At 38.6% G+C, this 18,774-nt stretch overlaps 1 protein-coding gene across 18 annotated transcripts in view; it reads right to left on the bottom strand.

Moving 5' to 3' along the window:
- LOC120527501 (sorbin and SH3 domain-containing protein 2-like) overlaps positions 1-18,170 on the bottom strand; it is a 416,285-nt gene extending 398,115 nt beyond the window's left edge. For 4 of the 18 annotated variants that reach the window (XM_039750977.1, XM_039750978.1, XM_039750974.1 and 1 more), the window contains exon 1: positions 17,297-18,168. The gene's annotated coding sequence lies outside the window, so the exon portion shown is untranslated. Of the gene's footprint in view, positions 1-17,296 lie in introns of all 18 variants that reach the window. The other 14 variants (XM_039750968.1, XM_039750969.1, XM_039750973.1 and 11 more) reach the window with 9 other exon arrangements.
- Positions 18,171-18,774: the final 604 nt, after the last annotated feature.

Below are 18,774 nucleotides of genomic sequence, written 5' to 3'. Positions count from 1 at the left end.
GACAATAACATGATAAATATCAGCCTGCATGGGTTTATTAGAGGAAGATCTTGCCAAATCAGTCTTTTTCATTTTTTAATCAGGTAACCGCAATTGTTGACAAAAGCCAAGCATCCAACATAATTTATTTTAGACTTTCAAAAAGTCTTTGACTCAGTTCCACACTGAAGATTTATTATGAAACTAGACGTTGTTGGCATCAGAGGTAACCTACAAAACATCTCAAATTAACTGGCTGAAGGCAAAGAGTACAGACAAGAGGAGAATGCTCCATATGAAACGACAACATCAATTATTGACAATGATTTTGGTATAATTAGTGTGACAGAAGGTCAGAGGCCTTGCCCGGCTGGGACACCCTTCTGATGGAAGGACCGGGGGAGAGGACACGTCCAGGGCAATACCTCCCCCCAAATACGAGAGGGCAACTCCCCTGGATTGCATCAGGGCCTGGACAGCCCTGAACTACTGCACTTCCACCACGCCCGGAAGTTCTGCCAAAACAGAATTCTGGTGCACCAGAAGAACTTCCAGGTGCTTACACAGCACTTCCACCGCACCCGGAGGTGGTGGCACTATAAAGGAGGCCACCTCACTCCGTTCGAGGAGCCAGAGTCAAGAGGTGGAGGACAAGTAAGAGAAAAGAATGAAGGGACTGAGCAATATTGGTTTGGTGATCTGTACACTGTGGGTTAAAAAGGGATAAAAAAATAAGTGTGTGCTTGGACTTGTGCCTCTGTGCCTGTCTTTGTCAGATTTGGGGCAATGTATGGCCGCTTTACCACATCAGTAAACTTTTCAAACTTGCAGATGATACTGAAATTGGAGCAACATCAGACACCAAGGAGGCAGTAAAAATAATTCAGAAAGACTTGGACAAACTTTAGAACTGGGCAACAACTTTTAAAATACTGTTTAATGAAGAAAGGTGCCATGTGTACTTTTGTAAATGCATGATGGGAAACACTGTCCTAAATAAAGCAACCTCGGAAAAAGATTTAGGGCTTTATGTTGACACAACATTTTCATCACCTAAGGCAGGAGGGCAACCAAGTGCATCCCAGCACTTAAAAGACATGTCCTACCCTGACACAATCAGAGAATTAAACCTGTTTAGTCTCAAGCAGAGGAGACTACGTGAGGACCTAATCCAGGTTTTCAAAATTCTCAAAGGCAATGATAAAGTAGATCCAGCAGGCTTCTTTCAATTCAATGGTATATCACGTTCTTGTGCACACCGGTGGAAATTAAGAGGAAGTGCATTTATGACTGAAGCCAGAAAACACTTCTTTATGCAAAGGGTAGTGGGAATCTTGAACAAACTACCAAGGCATGCATTTGAAGCAGAAACCTTAACAACCTTTCAGAAGAATCTGGATGAGATATTGGGACAGCATAGCTATTAGCTAAACAAACAAACTTGATGGACTGAGTGATCTCCTCTTGTTTGTCAAATTCATTATGTTGTAATAATGAAACTGAATCTTTTACATTAGCAAACTCTATGTATTGTTGTATTTTGAATTGGGTTGCAATTACCAGAAAGAGTTCAACAAATGTGCGCATCATTAAGAAAAAAAGTCTTCCAATGAAACTATATTTCTTTAAGAAGACGTAAATAATTTATACATGCAAACATATTTAATCAGGAAACCACACAGTAATAAGCTTAAAATATGTAGTGTATTAGCTATACGTTAAGAGAAAGCTCATTAATCTTTGATAACACTTACAGTGCAGTTTAAAAATCTGAAATGTGTTTTTTCTTCTTTTGCAAGTAAATGCTGATTATGCTTTTCTCTCAGTCTTGATAATGCCATATTATTCAAAATAAAATTAAAGATTTTTATTCTATATAAAGATTGCCATACTTTGAGCTTCCACTTTAGCATAATGCATATGTGAGTGATATATATTGTGGTCTCTAGACAATTAGATTTAATTAAGAACAGCATAAATACAACACTCTGTCAACAAAAAAATAGCTGACATTACACTGCTAAAGCTTTTACATACAATGTGTTTCAGACCCCACATGCTCCTGGTGAGAATTTCAGCCTTCACCTTTTCTTTGCCCTTATCATCAATTCATGAACATCTAATTGATCCGAAACAGCAGATCTGGAGGAATGTCTTGGCCATTAGGGTTTGGCTTTATTTTGTATGTTAATTCACATTAAATTGCAAACTTCCTAACCACCATAGTGATAACACATAAGACTTATTCCTCTGAGAAGGGTTGTGACCACTAGATCCACGTGTTATTCCAAGCATTAAGTTCACACACACACACACACACACACACACACACACACACTATTCTCAGTTTCTCGCAGTGTTTCTGTGCCCTGGGTAAGGTTGGCCTTGAGCACCTTTCACATGGCCTTTGTAAGCTGTTTGGCACAACCTTTCTGAGGCCACACTAAAATTGTTCTCCGTTACCTCAAGGAGTGGCTTTCACATAAATCTTCGTAATCCAGTCAAAACTGGACATCCTACTGTTAAAGGCGGAGAACTATAAGGCTTACTTAACTATTCCTACCTACACTCATGATCTAAGTAAAGTGTATGCAAAATGAAAACACTGTATAAGATCACACTTTTAAGTGATCTATCTTCTACATCACCTTACATGGGCATTAAGATATTTTTTACAGTTCTGCAAGTAACTATGACCTATTTGCAAGAATTAACCTAAGATTTAAAAGTGCACCTTACAGTAGCTATATTTTCCCATACTGCCATGTTGCTTGTACACGTATGTTTTTCCTAAATTTTAACTTTTGTAAAGATTTGATAAAGAGCATATAGATGTTTTATGATAAAGATGTTTTACAGTTTTTACTGTATGTTTAAAAGCATATGGTAAGCAGGAAAAGAAGGAATGTGATGGGCACGGGCACCAATAAGGTGGCAAAGGGTACAGGGTAGCTCATGACAGAACTCCCACAGCGTACTCACTGGCAAAAATGTAAATCTTGTACATACTAGTGTAATATGACTAGACCTGTGAGTGGATTACAAAAAAGTTGCACCTTGAAAGGGCAATAGGCAGCTGTTACAATCTAGGAGTTAAGACCTAAGTGGAAATGTGTAATGTTCTCTCAGATCATAAGATGGTAGGTCTTGACCCTCTCTGTAGAGAGATCAGGAAAGATAGGCCACTCAAGGTTGATAGTTGGTCAAACAGATGCAGCATATTGTCAATGGTAAGAATAAATATGACCAAGTTGCCTTTTACAGGTAAGGAGTGACAGGGGACGATGCATATGTTCCTCACCTGAATGGAATGAGCTCATGAGACCATTTTAATATGGCATCTCAAAGCTGAAAGTGAGACCCCTGCTATTTAAGGCATGAATGGCACAGGGTCATCAGAAGTCTCTACAGAACAATCTAGCCTGGTGTCCCTGTAGCCAAAGATGGACAAACCCTGGCTCTGAAAGAGGGTTTCAAGTTACTTTAAAAAAAAAAAAAAAATTACTAGCAGTTTTTATGTGAAATCTCTGACCCTTCCTTATTACACAAGCATTATATATACATACTTTTAATTGCCTTGTTAAAAATGGAATATTATGAAGTTAGTCTGCTTTGTGTCCCACAGTTATTTCAAATTGAGAAAAAATGGCTTCTCATTTCATGAGTGACACGTTTAAACATCAAGGCACATTTGTTGACATATTAACAATATGCAGATACACATGTCCCATGAGTAACTGCTGACTTTCATATGAGCTTAAGAACTGAAAGCACATTGTACTGTACCTTGCTATCTAGTCAGTTAGGCTCCTTATCAATTTTAAAAGAATTTCAAAGCCCTCCTAACCTTGATGTGTGTCTTCATTACACATTTTAATATGGTGAGGAAATATATGCATCTACTTTTGGTTCTAAGCCATTCCTTCAAAATCAAGTGTTAACCACCAAGCCTCTGATACTTCAACAATAATTAGAGCACAGTCGCACAGTCTATCCAAGGGTGCTCATTAGCATGTGAATTGCATTAATTACCACAGGTTTAACCAAAAACTGTATGGGAGTTCCATTTTTTATGAATTCAATAATGAGCCATATGCCATGCAAAATCTCAATAAGACCTGTTATTGCTGCTCGTACATATTATACCGTAAATATCTCTTAATTTCCTAGTCCATAATCATTCTCTACCCTTTTGACAGAGGCTTCTCTATCTTGTAGAATACATTTTAATAAAATAACAGTCTTAAACCTACTGCATTTAATTCATGGTCTCCTAGTGGTCGTGGTGGTGCCAGGCATACAAGCCACACATTGGGCCAACATGGAACTGATAATAAACCAGACATGCATGTCTTTGAGAATGGGGGAGGAAAACCAGATTACCCAGAGGAGAACCTATATTGGCCGAGGGAGAATGTGGAGACTCAATGACAATGACCGGGCATAGAATTCATTGGATAAGTGAGACAGTGTGCCATTATGCTTCACTGGATAGAATTGTTACCGAAAAACAATGTGACTGCATAATGCAGTGTTAAAAAAAGAAAACATCTTCGATAGATTAAGGATGAAATAATATAATTATTACCTTGTACTAGTAACTCACATGTGAAAACTGAACTGATGAAAGCACCAGCAAAATCTGGGTGACACCTGTAGAATGTGTCGTCTAGCAGCTAAAGAGCTGTGTTTATAAATCTTAATGCAGGCTGAGAGTGAATCTGAACAGGACAGAACACAAAAATGTAGGTTTGAATTCAGGACAACTTATTTGGTTAGCGCAAATCAATTTTCCTGCCATATTCAATGACTCTGTAAATTGTGACAGATTGAATAGTTCAACCATGTGATTGGATAGTTCAGTTCAAACTTCTGCCATTCCAGATAAGTCAGACAACTTTTTCATTCTGATCAAATGAGCTTCATTCGATTGCATTTATCAGACAACATAATGCTACTACATCCAGAAGCTCATATTTACTTCCAATATTGGACACAGAGAAGGTACCTAATAATTTGAACTAAACATACCTCTGATGTATGCTTAAAAACATGGGGCTTAATAATGGCTTTAATTACTCTGTAATTTGTATTTCTCCATCAGCAGAGGTAGGCACCTCCTAATCCCTACCTTAAGAGGTTTGCACCTTTTTCAGTACTCCTTTTTGCGGTCTTGCTTGAGACTTATAAACCAGACATTCACAAATCCCAATTCTGTAATAACAGTGAAATGTTCTTTATAAAAATGCATTTTAAGTAGATAACAAACACAAGCTGTGCTAAGATTAATGACGTTATTTGAATTATCAAAGATACCCGATAACACTGAAATGTGTAGTACACAAACTAGTAGTGCACTTCCAAGTTCCATCTTGTTTCCAACCTCAATGGAAATTTTTTTTTTTGTGTTATTATTTCTGACGGGCTGATTTTTTTTCTGTGGTTTTTGTTGTTTAGAGCAGCAGCTACTACTACCAGCCTACTACTCTGATTGATAGTATCTGAGTTCTGGTAATTAAAATTGTTTACCCAGCACTGACATTGCTATCACCCATTCAAACATTTCCCAAGTCATGCATGAATGTCATCAACAGGGATTTCTTTTCTTTTCACAAGAAATTCTGTTATTGAATATTAGTGAAATGCCATGTCCTTGTCTGCAATTTTCTTGTGCTGAACTATGAAATGTGATTGATGTAGATAACACCATTTTTCATTCAGTTATGAGATTATAGACGGAGCTACTAGTTGTGACAAAATGCATTATAATAATATTGCTGGGTACTGTATTTCTGCAGTAATTTTCATATGATTGCAGTATTTCTGAACAAAGTATGACATTCTAGATGTAGCAAAGCTTTTCAATAATTCTTAATTCCTTTCAGGATATAAAAGAAGACTTCTTATATCAACCACTGCTTCATTACACAAGCAAAGAAATGAATGAATCTATTAAATTGTAAAACATTGCAGTCTCCTCTAAACTTAGAGTACTTTCTTTGAAAGCTTCATTTTTTCATCTGTGGACATAGAGTGAATGTGATTTGCTAAAAAGCTCCAGTTTTGTCTCATCTGTCCAAAGGACATTCTAGTCAAGAATTCAATAAAATGGTTCAGCACTGAAAAATAATCATACTGTCATTGTAACTTTTTTTTTGAGAATTAAGCAATAATCCATTGTGTAATGAAATTAAAAAGACAGGTTTTTAACAACAATGATTTACCTTAAATAAAATCTTTTCTGTAATAAAAAAATACTGATGCCTTACATTGATCGGGACACAAACATAAATCATTCATTTTCAGTTTTACCATGTAGTATCTAGGATGGCATTTTATTGCTTATACATTTGTAGACAGAACCAACAAAGGGGGACTCAATACAGATAATAAAGGTTTGCACTAAGCACTTAAACATTACATGTGGTTTCACTGTTTTAGAGATCACAGAAGTTTACTGTATATGCAAAAGGAAAATGTCTTGATTTTGTATAAAACATGCGCAACACGTTATGGTTTCTGTAACTGTTCCCTTTTTGTTGATGTGACCTATCCCATACTTCCCAAATTATACATCATACTGATGGTCAAGTCAAGTCAGGTTGGGGAGCATGCACTGGTACAGTTGGCAACCCTCTATGTGCTGCAGCCAGGTGTTACGTCGGTGACCCATGGGCCTGGTCCAGTCACTTGGGTCCCCAACAATGAGGATCTTATGAGCTGGATCACCCTCGGGGAAACGCGCCACATGGCCATAGTGCCGTAACTGACACTCCCTCACAATGCAGGTAAGCTTTGGAGCCTTTCTTGTAACTGCTTAACAACTTTGTAGCGGCCTTACTGGGTAAAGAAACTTCAACTCCCAGCAGTCCCTGCAGTGGCTCTGATTGGTCGTCAGCTGAGGGTGCAGGGGCTGTTGGGGAAAGGAGGGTGATACAAGATTTAAAAAGAGGCCAGTTCTACAGAGGAGAAAAAGTCTTGTTGTTTCGTGTTTTGGGTTGCCTGTCTGTTTGCCCTCCCATTTACTACTTGTGGATTCTTTTTTTGTCCTCCTATGTGTGTGTATGGACTGTCTGATATCTGCCTGCTGCATGAGGATTGATTTGGATTCTGTATTGATCTTCAAAGAAAGGAGTGCTCCTGATCCCATCATTCGTCATCTTCAGCAAATACTGGTAGGAATTTCTTTACATTCACATACAGCGAGCTGGTCTCTGGACTATCTATCTCCATCATTTCATTCCATCAGTTGTGGTTTATCATGGACTTCATCTTGTGTAGTTTTTGTTAATGGTTTGTTATTGTTGAATTGAATTGTATATCGCCGTAAAGGGAACTTGGGTGGGATCATTGTAGTTTGTATATAAACTGCTCAAAAAAATGGAAGGACACTTTGAAAACACATCAGATCTCAATGGGAAAAAGAAATCCTCCTGGATATCTATACTGATATAGACTGGGTAATGTGTTAGGAACAAAAGGATGGCACATCGTTTGATGGAAATGAAAATGATCAACCTACAGAGCCCTGAATTCAAAGACGCCCCAAAAATCAGAGTGAAAAAATAATGTGGCAGGCTAGTCCATTTTGCCAAAATTTTATTGCAGCAACTCGAAATTGTACGCAGCACTTTGTATGGCCCCTGTGTTCTTGTATACATGCCTGACAACATCGGTGCATGCTTCTAATGAGATGACAGATGGTGTTGTGGGGGATCTCCTCCCAGATCTGGACCAGGGCATCACTGAGCTCCTGGACAGTCTGAGGTGCAACCTGGTGCCATTGGATGGACCAAAACATAATGTCCCAGAGGTGTTCTATTGGATTTAGGTCAGGAAAGTGTGGTGGCCAGTCAATGGTATCAATTCCTTCATCCTCCAGGAACTGCCTGCATACTCTCACCACATGAGGCCAGGAATTGTCGTGCACCAGGAGCCACTGTACCAGCATAGGGTCTGACAATGGGTCCAAGGATTTCATCCTGATACCTAATGGCAGCCAAGGTGCCTTTGTCAAGCCTGTAGCAGTCTGTGTGACCCTCCATGGATATGCCTCCCCAGACAATCATTAACCCACCACCAAACTGCTCATGCTGAATGATATTACAGGCAGCATAATGTTCTCCATGGCTTCTCTAGACTCTTTCACTTCTGTCACGTGCTCAGGGTGAACCTGCTCTCATCTGTAAAAAGCACAGGGCACCAGTGGTGCATCTGCCAATTCTGGTATTCTATGGCAAATGCCAATCGAGCTGCATGCTGCTGGGCAGTGAGCTCAGGGCCCATTAGAGGACATGGGGTCCTTGGGTCACCCTCATGAAGTCTTTCTGGTTGTTTGGTCAGAGACATTCACACCAGTGGCCTGCTGGAGGTCATTTTGTAGGGCTCTGGCAGTGCTCATCCTGTTCCTCCTTGCCCAAAGGAGCAGATACTGGTCCTGCTGATGGGTTATGGACCTTCTATGGCCCTCTCCTGCTGATGGGTTATGGACCTTCTATGGCTCTCTCCAGCTCTCCTAGAGTAACTGCTTGTCTCCTAGAATCTCATCTATGCCCTTGAGACTGTGCAGGGAGACACAGCAAACCTTCTGGCAATGACACGTATTGATGTGCCATCCTGGAGAAGTTGGACTACCTGTGCAACCTCTGTAGGGTCCAGGTATCGCCTCATGCTACCAGTAGTGACACTGACTGTAGCCAAATGCAAAACTAGTGAAGAAACAGTCAGAAAAGATGAGGAGGGAAAAATGTCAGTGGCCTCCACCTGTTAAACCATTCCTGTTTTGGGGGTCATCTCATTGTTGCCCCCCTAGTGCATCTGTTGTTAATTTCATTAACACCACAGCAGCTGAAACTGATTAACAACCCCCTCTGCTACTTAACTGACCAGATTAATATCCCATAAGTTTAATTGACTTTATGCTATACTCTGATTAAAAAGTGTTCCTTTAATTCTTTTGAGCAGTATATATATTTTGCTTATTATTGTTTAATATAATTTTGATATTTCTGTTTTATTACCAGTTGCTTTTTGTCTCTGTGGGGGAGTGTGTGCGAGTCAGGCCAAGGCTGGGTGCGTTCCTGGGATTAAATAAATCACAGTCAAAGGCGATGAGAATCTTAGCTGTATTTTAGTCTGCTACAACTTTATGGTTACAAATACAAAATTTCATTTTTCATGACAGAATGTAAATATATGTTCCTGTAACATTATAGTATATATGTAACTGACTGTTGTTACTCTGTCGATAGCTATATTTTCTGTATTCACCAGAGTAAATGAATTTAAGAATGATACTTTTTATGATCTTTGTTTCTCTTTAAAACAGCATTGTCCGTGCTTTTAATTTCCATTCATTCTTTGATTTACTCTACCATCTTAATCCAATTTTAGAGTTAATAGGAGACTATCGCAGCAACATTTGGTGTAAGGTAGATGCCAACATTAAACAAGGCACTAGTCCACTTAGAAGGGGTCTTGGGGTATTATAGATGCAAACCAGACAACTTGGACAAAACAAAACATGCAGATACAGTGGCAATCTGCAAATTTCACTCACAAAAAGTGACAGGGAGGGGTTACAACTTAATCTCCTGAATCTGTGCAACAGTCAATGTTACTAACCACAAGAACACCACCACCATACTAACCCGTGCATAACTTTTTTAATACTGTATATAATACTAGGGTGTTGTACCATGTTAGCCATTATGAATGTAGAGAAAAGCCAAGCAAATGACACATTTTATTGGCTAACTAAAAAGATTACAATATGCAAGCTTTCAAGGCAACTCAGGCCCCTTCTTCAGGCAAGATGTAATCAAATACTGTACACAAAAGGGTCTAGAATTCAGTAACAATTAACACCCACTTCTGCTAAGTGATTTCACTGCATTTTTCTTAGAAAAGAAGCCATCATGTTCTGGTTTTGTAACAAATGTTAATGAATCTGCTTTACTGCATGTAGCCTGCAATAAATGACCAGTAATTAGAGTGCAGTAAAGCTCCTACTGTCTATATGCACAAGCTTTTAAAGAAAATTAATTTTAAGAAATTATTAACCATAGCCCTTTTAAGAGCACATAAAAATAAATGTTATAACTCATTTCTCTAACTATGAGCGTTATTGAGCTACTGTTTAGTCACTATGATTTTCACTATAATTTATCAGCTGAATTTGGGGAGGCTGTACCAGCAAGAAACTAAAATGAATCCAGTTGCTCCACTTAAACATGGAAAGGCCATTTGGTATAAGACTTTCTATGGCAGTGCTAATGTTTGTGGTATGTCATCTACTGGACAGAATTTTGTTATGCACAAATTAATACAACGTAGCATTTTTTCATTCCAACTTACACCACATCACAAATGTAACCACCATAGCAGTGATTCTCTTACCTAAGTTAAGTGTGAAAAAATACAAAAAAACATAAATCCAGACAATGATCCTCTGTGTATCCATGACATTTTACCACCAAAATATTGCAATATAGAACTACTGTAATTTGTTCATCTATTTCTAACAGGCAAGTCCACCGTGTCTGCTGGGTTTTATTTTTCAATGTATTGTACATCTTTCGCTGCTCCTATGTTCTAAATCTCTTCTGTGTTTCTTAGTATTTTTTGGCACTTATTTTGCTCTTGCTTAACTGGAAGACTCCTAGCCCACCTCTATTGAGTCAGTGGGTAACTGATGTTATATACTATTTCAAATTAGGAAAAATCTAATTCTCACTTAAAGGATCTGTTCAAAACTTTTTTTAAACTTAGCAGGACCCGATCAATAACTTAGAATTAGCATGTATACTGGGGAAAAGGATTCTCTTCCCTCTTTTATACTCTTCAAGTTTTACTTTGTCTATTGGCCTTTCTCGCTTTCTCATGGATGGGGGCTGAACTGAATTTAGTTTTGTTAAGTTTGATTTGATTGGATGGAAGGCTACTTGCTTTTAATAAAACCAGTATAAAAAGTAGTTTTTGGCTCCATTCAAAGTAAGAGGGGTCACCGTGAGATTTTCATACAACAGTCATTTTTTTATTTTAATCTAAAACGTCAATGATAAAATTCAATTTTTTCATGCAAAACACAAAACTTGTCTAAAACTAACACCCAACTGCAATTGTACAAATTATTCTTTGTCATCTTGCAAACATTTGTAATAAAAGAAATTGGAGCAATGCAAAGAGAAAGGCATACTTTGATGGCATGTACTTCCTACACTGATTGTCTGTAAAGAGTTCACTGTAGTTTTGTATTGCTGTATAATGACTACAGCCTTTGGAAACAATACATGAAATTTAAATTTAGAAATGAAAGGATGTAGTAAATTCTACTTACTTATGGTCAATAAATCAATGTACTGTACACCGAGTCTGTGCAAGAAAGGAGTGCAGTGGTGAGATTACTGAATGATCGATTTTTCTTGAAATGCACAGATTTGGCTTAACTGTCATGACCTCATGAAGCATAAAACAGAAATATAAAAAAGAACTCCTGAGCTACATAGCAGCCCGTCCAAAGTAACATAGCAGGCATCACATAAAAGTACATCCATGTCCATCTTACAGAGTGTGTTCTTTGATTGAATGCTTGTTATCCCTTACAGGGCCTAGTTAGTACCCTTTTTAAGCATTGCCTCTGGGTAGACCTGAGCAAACCACAACCCTCAACAGTAAAAGGTGCACTCAGAAAAAAAAAAACATTTTTAATAACCATGGTGCATTATTAAGTTGAGAAAACAGAATATAAAAAGAACAGAAAATTTAAATCTGGAAAAAGCCTAAAGATGATTCCTTAGCTTGTCTACCATGTTTAGGCTGTGCCATTTGCTTCTTTTTGAGAACACTGCTAACATGAAATTGACAAATATTTCAATTAAAAAAAGTAATCCACAAACTGTAAAATCCAAATGTATGGACCAGTGTTTTTAACTAAGTACATCAGAAAGCATCAGAAACAAGGTAGAAACACACACTGGATGGGCAGACAGTCCACCACAAGGTGCACTCCCTCATACCAGACCAATTCAGAGTAAATGCACATCCGAAAGATATGAGACGAAACCAGACTATAGAGTAAAATAAAAATCCCATGCAGACACAAGCAAAATCAGGTACACCCTTAAAAATAATGGTGCCAGAGTGGATTTTCAGAGCAATCTCATAGGGGAACCATTTTTGGATCCCAAAAGACCCATCCACATGAGGGTTCCAAAAAGAACCTTTTACTTATTTAGTTTCGTGCCAGGCTTAGTACTAGATGGTAACAGACCAGTGAAATAGCAATGGGTTGTTATTTTAAAAGGGTTCCTGGTGTATATAATAACAGAGGCTAATTCCAGATTTTCTTAATATGTTAGTGTTCTGTTAGGTAGTCTTCCAAATATTAAAGAGTTTGGGTTTTTTCTACATATTAGGATGTTTTTCAAAGCTTATCAAGCAATAGCTCTACAAGGAACCACACACCATAGTAAAGAATCATATAATGCTTTTAAAGAACCATTATTTTTAACAGTGATAAGTCTGCTCAGAGATGTTGACAGGATGAGAAAGCGAAACTGATTCACTGGATCATATGAGGCAAAAGTACTCAGCACTGGGTTGACCACTTATGAAAAATCCATAAAACAATTTGTGAAACGCACTCAGAATCACACTTGCTCATACCAGCCAATACAGAGTTGTTAATTAACTTAACATACAGTTGTTACTAGAACTGTTAGGCAGTAGCACTAATTACAGCACTACCATTGCCCTGACCATACAGTATATATACACATATATTTTTTAAATATATACTAACAACAACTCAGGATTGTTGTTAGTAGTATATACTAACAACCACTTTATTACGTATATCCATTCACTGCTGGATAAGACCCCTTTTTGTGTCCAGAAAAACTTCAACTATAAAGCATACATTCAGCACGGTGCTCGAGACATTCCTTGGGGACCTTGGTCTATGCTGGTGCTCACATTTCTTGTAGATTTATCTTCCTCACATTCTTGTTCTACCTGATTCCAAATGTGCTCCATTGCACTGAAATCAAAACACTATGTAGGCCATATGAGTAAACTGAAATTGCCACAATGTCCATAGAATTGGCTTGACATGGTGCATGAATGTTGACACAGTATACTATCCTGTTGAAAAAATGCATTTCAAAAAGAAAAGACCATGGTCATAAAGGCTAGACTGTGCCACATGGTCAGAATTATACTTTGGTATGCAGTACTGTGGTATTCAGAGTATCCCCAACACCATTAAACCGAGACCACCAGTCTCTGCCACTGACAACACAGCTGGGACGGATCCATGGATTCATGATCAGCATACCAAATTCAGACTATACCATCTGCATATCACAATAGACATAAGGATTTGTTGCTACAAGAGATCTTTTTCAAGTCTTCAGTCTTCCATCTTTGATAATAATATCCTGCTTCCAACAGGTTCTGCTTCACATTTGTCTTTCATCATTGTTGAGAAGTGCTGTATTCTGCTGTATGTGTGACAATTTGTTAATTTTGTATAATTCTGTCTATTCTCCTAAGGCTTTTTTCATTAGCAAGGTATTTTTCACCCATAGAACTCCCATTCACTAGATTTCTTTGTTTTTGTTGATATAATATTCTCTGAAAACCATTTAAAAAAACTGTAGTGCATATAAATCATAGGAGGATGCATGTGTGTGAAATGTTGGACCTACTGTATCTGGCACTAACAACCATGCCATGGCTAAAGTCACTTAGATCATGTGTCTTGCCCATTCTAATGCTTAGTCAACCATCAAATAAACTGTTCAATCAAATCTAGCTGCTGTATATACTGAATTGCAGGTACACAAATGGTGGTTTGGATGTGTAGGCTACTTGTGTTAACAAGCAAGTGTACTTGCATAAGAGCCACAAATATAGTCCCCTATTTTCCAGATCCACTTTATCCAGTTTTATAATCTCAGTGGACAGCACTGGGCACAATCTAGGAAATAAACTTGGACTTGCACAAATGCCCACACTCATTCACATTAGGCTGGTCTGGAGTATATGGTGTCACTAAGGTTGGGGTCACCATAAGCAGTAACCAGGGCTGGATTATGACACCCACAGGCCCCTTGGTGATTTGATAAGTAGAGCTTCTTAACAGAGAGTTGACCATGCCGTTTAATGCAGAGTGGCAATTCTCAATATTAATGGTCCACAGACACTTAATTGTTTCATTAAGTAGGGGGATGCCACCCTTAGTGATTTTAGCATGAAACACTGTTAAAAAAAAAAAAAATGATAAATAGTCATTTGGGTGTCACCACCTCTGATGGCGTCACCCAGTGTGGTCGGCACCCCCTTAGTGATGCCAATGTCTGAAGTCACCAATTAACCTAATATGCATATCTTTGAGATATGAGAGTCAAACCAGAGTACTCTTTGGAAGTGCACACTGTTACAAAAGAGGTACACTTTTAAAAATAAAGGTGCACTTCAGAAAAAACATTTCCAAAAGACCCATCTACATGAAGGTTCCACAAAGAACCTTTATTTATTTAGATACGTAACAGGCTTTGACCAGCAAATAGCCAGGAACAGATGGTAACAAATTTGTTTGGGTTCCTGATTTTAAAAGGATTCTTGTTGCGTACAATAACAAAGGCTAACTCCAGGTTTTCTTAATCTGTTAGTATCCTGCTAGGTATCCCACCACACATTAAAGATTTTTTTTTTTTAATGTTTGTAAGTTTTTCAAAGCACAAAGAACCAACTACATATGCAAAGAACCCTTCCTAGAATGAAATGGTGCTTTGTCTAGAGATGGTTGTACAAATAACCACACAGCCCAGTAAAGAACCATAAAATGAAATGTAATCCAAAGCTAAACCATGAAGATCATAAAATATTAAAAATCACCCAATAAATAAAATGTATGCTATCTGATAATAACCTTTTCTAATAATATGTATGAGAGTGACAAAAGGTCCAGAATTATTTTCTTAATTTTGTAGTCTGTACTACAAAACTACTGTCAAATTCAGTGAACAATTTTCATAATATTTAAAGTTAATAGAAATCAACAGCATTATTATTTTGTAAATGATAGACACTGTTAATTTTTTGCATTTTTAAGCAGGACTCAGACATGTTATTTAGCCTATCCACTGTATACAGAAGGACAAAAACATCAGTCAACAAAACCATTCTATAAGATCATTAAACAGACAAAACATTTGCTAAGATATTAACTAAAATTAGCAATAAATTGTTGGATTCTCTAAATTACAGTTGCACTGATTAAAGTCCACTTTAATCTAGGTATTTACAGGGAGATGGCAATACAGAACACAATAGAATGTTTATCTTTATACAAACATTACTACTACTATTCTGTAGATTAAAAAAAGAAAGAAATTTCCTGTTTACCAAATAGTTATGATTTTTTAGTGTCTCACAAGTGGCCAAAAATGAAACTTGGAGGGTGTGACACTGACAAGTCAAAATCGTGTTATTTTATGTGACAGCTGCATGGTGTGGAAAACAAACCGAGTAGACTAATGGTTATATAGTCCTACACTGGAAACCATAAGGTTGCCAGTTCAATCCTCTCTTCTGCTCACTTTGTTGTCCTTGTTTAATTTATTTTGCAGGTCTTTAAGAAAAAAAAATGTTCACCTCACTTTATTCAATATATCAAGTCTACCCAATTGGGAATGAGTACAACAAGGAGCGAACCCTAGATGGGATGTTGGGCCGCGACAGTCTGTACATACCTGTAAATGTTAAAACAATGACTTGTAAAGCAACTTAACATCGCATTGTAGTAAGCACGGTGTTAAACTGGCTTGAATAAAACACTATACAACACCCACGAGCAAAAATAAGGAACAATTATAAAAAATTTAAGTTTACATTTTTGCCTGATTGTATCCACTGTTTCGTTTTACTGCCGTTGTTATTTCTACAATTCTTTACCTTTTGAATGGGAGTTGTTGACACCCCACCCCGCCCCCGCTACCTCCGCTCTGCTTTCTCTTTACTGGGCAACAGCTGACTTGCCACATGGCATCAGGGCCTCACTGCATATAAATATATAAATGTATTTTTAAATCGTCACTCACTTTACTAAAAAGGAATATAGAAGTGAAAAATGAAAGGGCACACTTTAAGACAAATATTGACCTTGACTTTGGCTGACTGCTGAAAGCAATCAGCACACAGTTAGTTAATCCGCAGCATTGGGTCCTGTCATAGGCGTTGTATCGCACATAGATTAAAAGGACAAATTAAGCACGGCTCACTTTGTCCTACTTACTTTGAGAATAACGCAACAATGGCACTGTGATCAGGGTTAGGACAAACAAAACGGTCTGCCTTATGTAGGTGCAACAAAGCGAGTTTTGGCTTGTAAAATCCGCACAAGGACGCAGTCCACTAGAGCGAGTGTTGTGCATTAGTCAGCAGGACACAGTCACTCTACTTATTAGCTACCGCCTTAGCTCTTATCAATACTTTTAATCACTTGAGTTACAATATAGAAATGCTGTCTGACGATATTGGGTTTAGCAGTAATCTGTGAAGCTTTCATTGTTGTGCTTTGCTCATAAAGGACGAAAAAAGTCTGCTCTGTACGATCTTGCGATCCACCTTAAAAGGTGTCCATTTACATGTGCTCTATGATGTGATTTTTGTTGAGCTTGCTTCAGCGAGTAAGAATGAAAGCGCGGGCTTAATTTCTATCCGCACTATTTACCTGCCCGCCGCCTACACCTCTAGTTTGGTAATCGGTTTCAATAAATTGTTGTGAAGCAGAGAAGGCGCTCAAAGAAGATCAAAGGGCGTCGGAAGTCTTACTTAGCGCATGTTAGAATATTATCTGATTAACACGATAAAAAAAGACAATTCTGACGTTTCTCATAAAGCCAGCTCCTCGTGGAGTCGACAAGGTGCACCTGCGAACACATTTACCTCCCCAGAAAATGTTTTGCGGACGTAGACGACTTAATTCTTTTGTGGACGTTGTGGAGTTATTTCCAAGCGGTAGTCTTTAGCATGGAATTCACACTGAGCAAACTTAACAGCTTTTTCTTAAGAGGAGATCTGCACGCGATTAGCACTTGCCCTGCTTCTAAATGTTACTGTTTAAATAAAAATCCATCTTAGACTACCATAAAGTTGTCCTTATCGGTGGTCTAATTTTGTAGCCTCTTCAAATGAAGTTTATGCAAAGTGATCTTATATGATTGCACCTGCCCGAGCTTCTATTTATTGTGATCCAGAGCATTTTGCCATTACATCAGTAATCTGAATAGGCTAATTTAAATCCGCTTACCTGGCACGAGGCCGCCGATGCCCTCAGGTAAAACAACGCGGTAATGTAGATGTCCAGAAACACAGAAGCGCCCACCTCTGGAGATGCCCACCGGAGTGAGAGCACGCACTGTGAGGGGTGCTCAGTGAACCAATGGCGCACTGTTCAGGTGCTCAGCGTGCTGTTAAAACACCTTTCAGTTAAGATTGTCTAGAAGGAATGATACCAGTGCCGGTTGACACCCTACTCTTTGGGTGATTTGCTGTCTTTCACAGCGAGCTCCTAAGCTGAAGAGGTAACATTGCTGCAAAGCCCCCCACTCTTGACAAGTCTGCTGATAGGAGATCTACAGCAGGACATTACCGTTTCTAATGCCAATCGCAGTCATTAAGTCCAAAGACATATCTTCACCGCTGTAATCCCACGCAAAAATGCTGCTTTTCTTCTCTTTCAAGCGAACGGTTTGTTTTATTCCAGTATGTAGCACGGCATAATGCCATTCTGCGCTCCCATAAGCAAAATGGCTGGTCCTTTCAATAGTGCTGCAGACAGCTCATTGGCTTTTCTGTAGCCATGGAAACATCCAAGAGTTCAATTTGTGCAGCAAGCATGGCCGATCATGTGCGGGTCACAGCGAAGAACAGCTTTCGGTCAAAGCGCCCATTGATCCGGCCTGAATTGTTTCCCTCTTTATCCTTAAGTCCCCTCTCCCATTTGCCCTTTACATTCCCGGCCGTCTGACTGTTACGCAGCGAAATGCGTCCTGTTTGTTTTGAAAGTGACAGCTCCCGGAGCACAATGCAAATGTGTCCAATTCCGTCTGTGGAAAACCAATATTTGTTTCCTGATACACTTAGAATTCGCGCAGTACAAGAGAACCTGCAGCAGTACAACGATTCCGCAAACATTGACCTATTACGCTGCGAGAAGCGGCGCTACAGGGTGCCGATCGCGTCACGTGTTTGCCGGATCGATTTGGGGGTGTGCCTCAAGTCTGGGGAGAGGTGAACAACCCGTCCTGTCTGCGAAGTAGCACAATAAGCCGCGATCGCTGTAAATTGCACAATGGAAATGGTTCTATAAAAAGATAGCATTGTCAGCCTGACTAAACCTAGCCGATTACGAGTAATCCTTAAACAATATCCCGTGTATTTGTAAATGGAATTTACAAACTAATATATTACGGGCTGTACTAACTGTTCTCCCTTCACAGGTACATGTATGTGCTTTACAAGTAAACGTAACGTCACAGACGTTTTTTATGTCATATTTTGCCGTTTCCTTTTAATATCTTCAATACATTTTTCGCAAATGCATGCACAGTTGCTAGAAAAACCAAGTTTTAATTTTGCTTAACCAAATACGAATTTATATATAGGGTGGTGGGGGGAGGGACGTTGCACATCAATCTAAATCCCGTTAAGATCACCTGGCACCCTATGAATGAATGCGGGTTTATTCATATTAGTGTGCACTATGATAAGTCTAGTGTTCTATCC

The sequence above is a fragment of the Polypterus senegalus genome, chromosome 4 (assembly GCF_016835505.1).
Source record: "Polypterus senegalus isolate Bchr_013 chromosome 4, ASM1683550v1, whole genome shotgun sequence".
In the NCBI taxonomy this organism is placed as follows: Eukaryota; Metazoa; Chordata; class Cladistia; order Polypteriformes; family Polypteridae; genus Polypterus; species Polypterus senegalus.
Note: the sequence above shows the minus strand (reverse complement) of the source record. Positions and strands in the feature narration are given on the sequence as shown.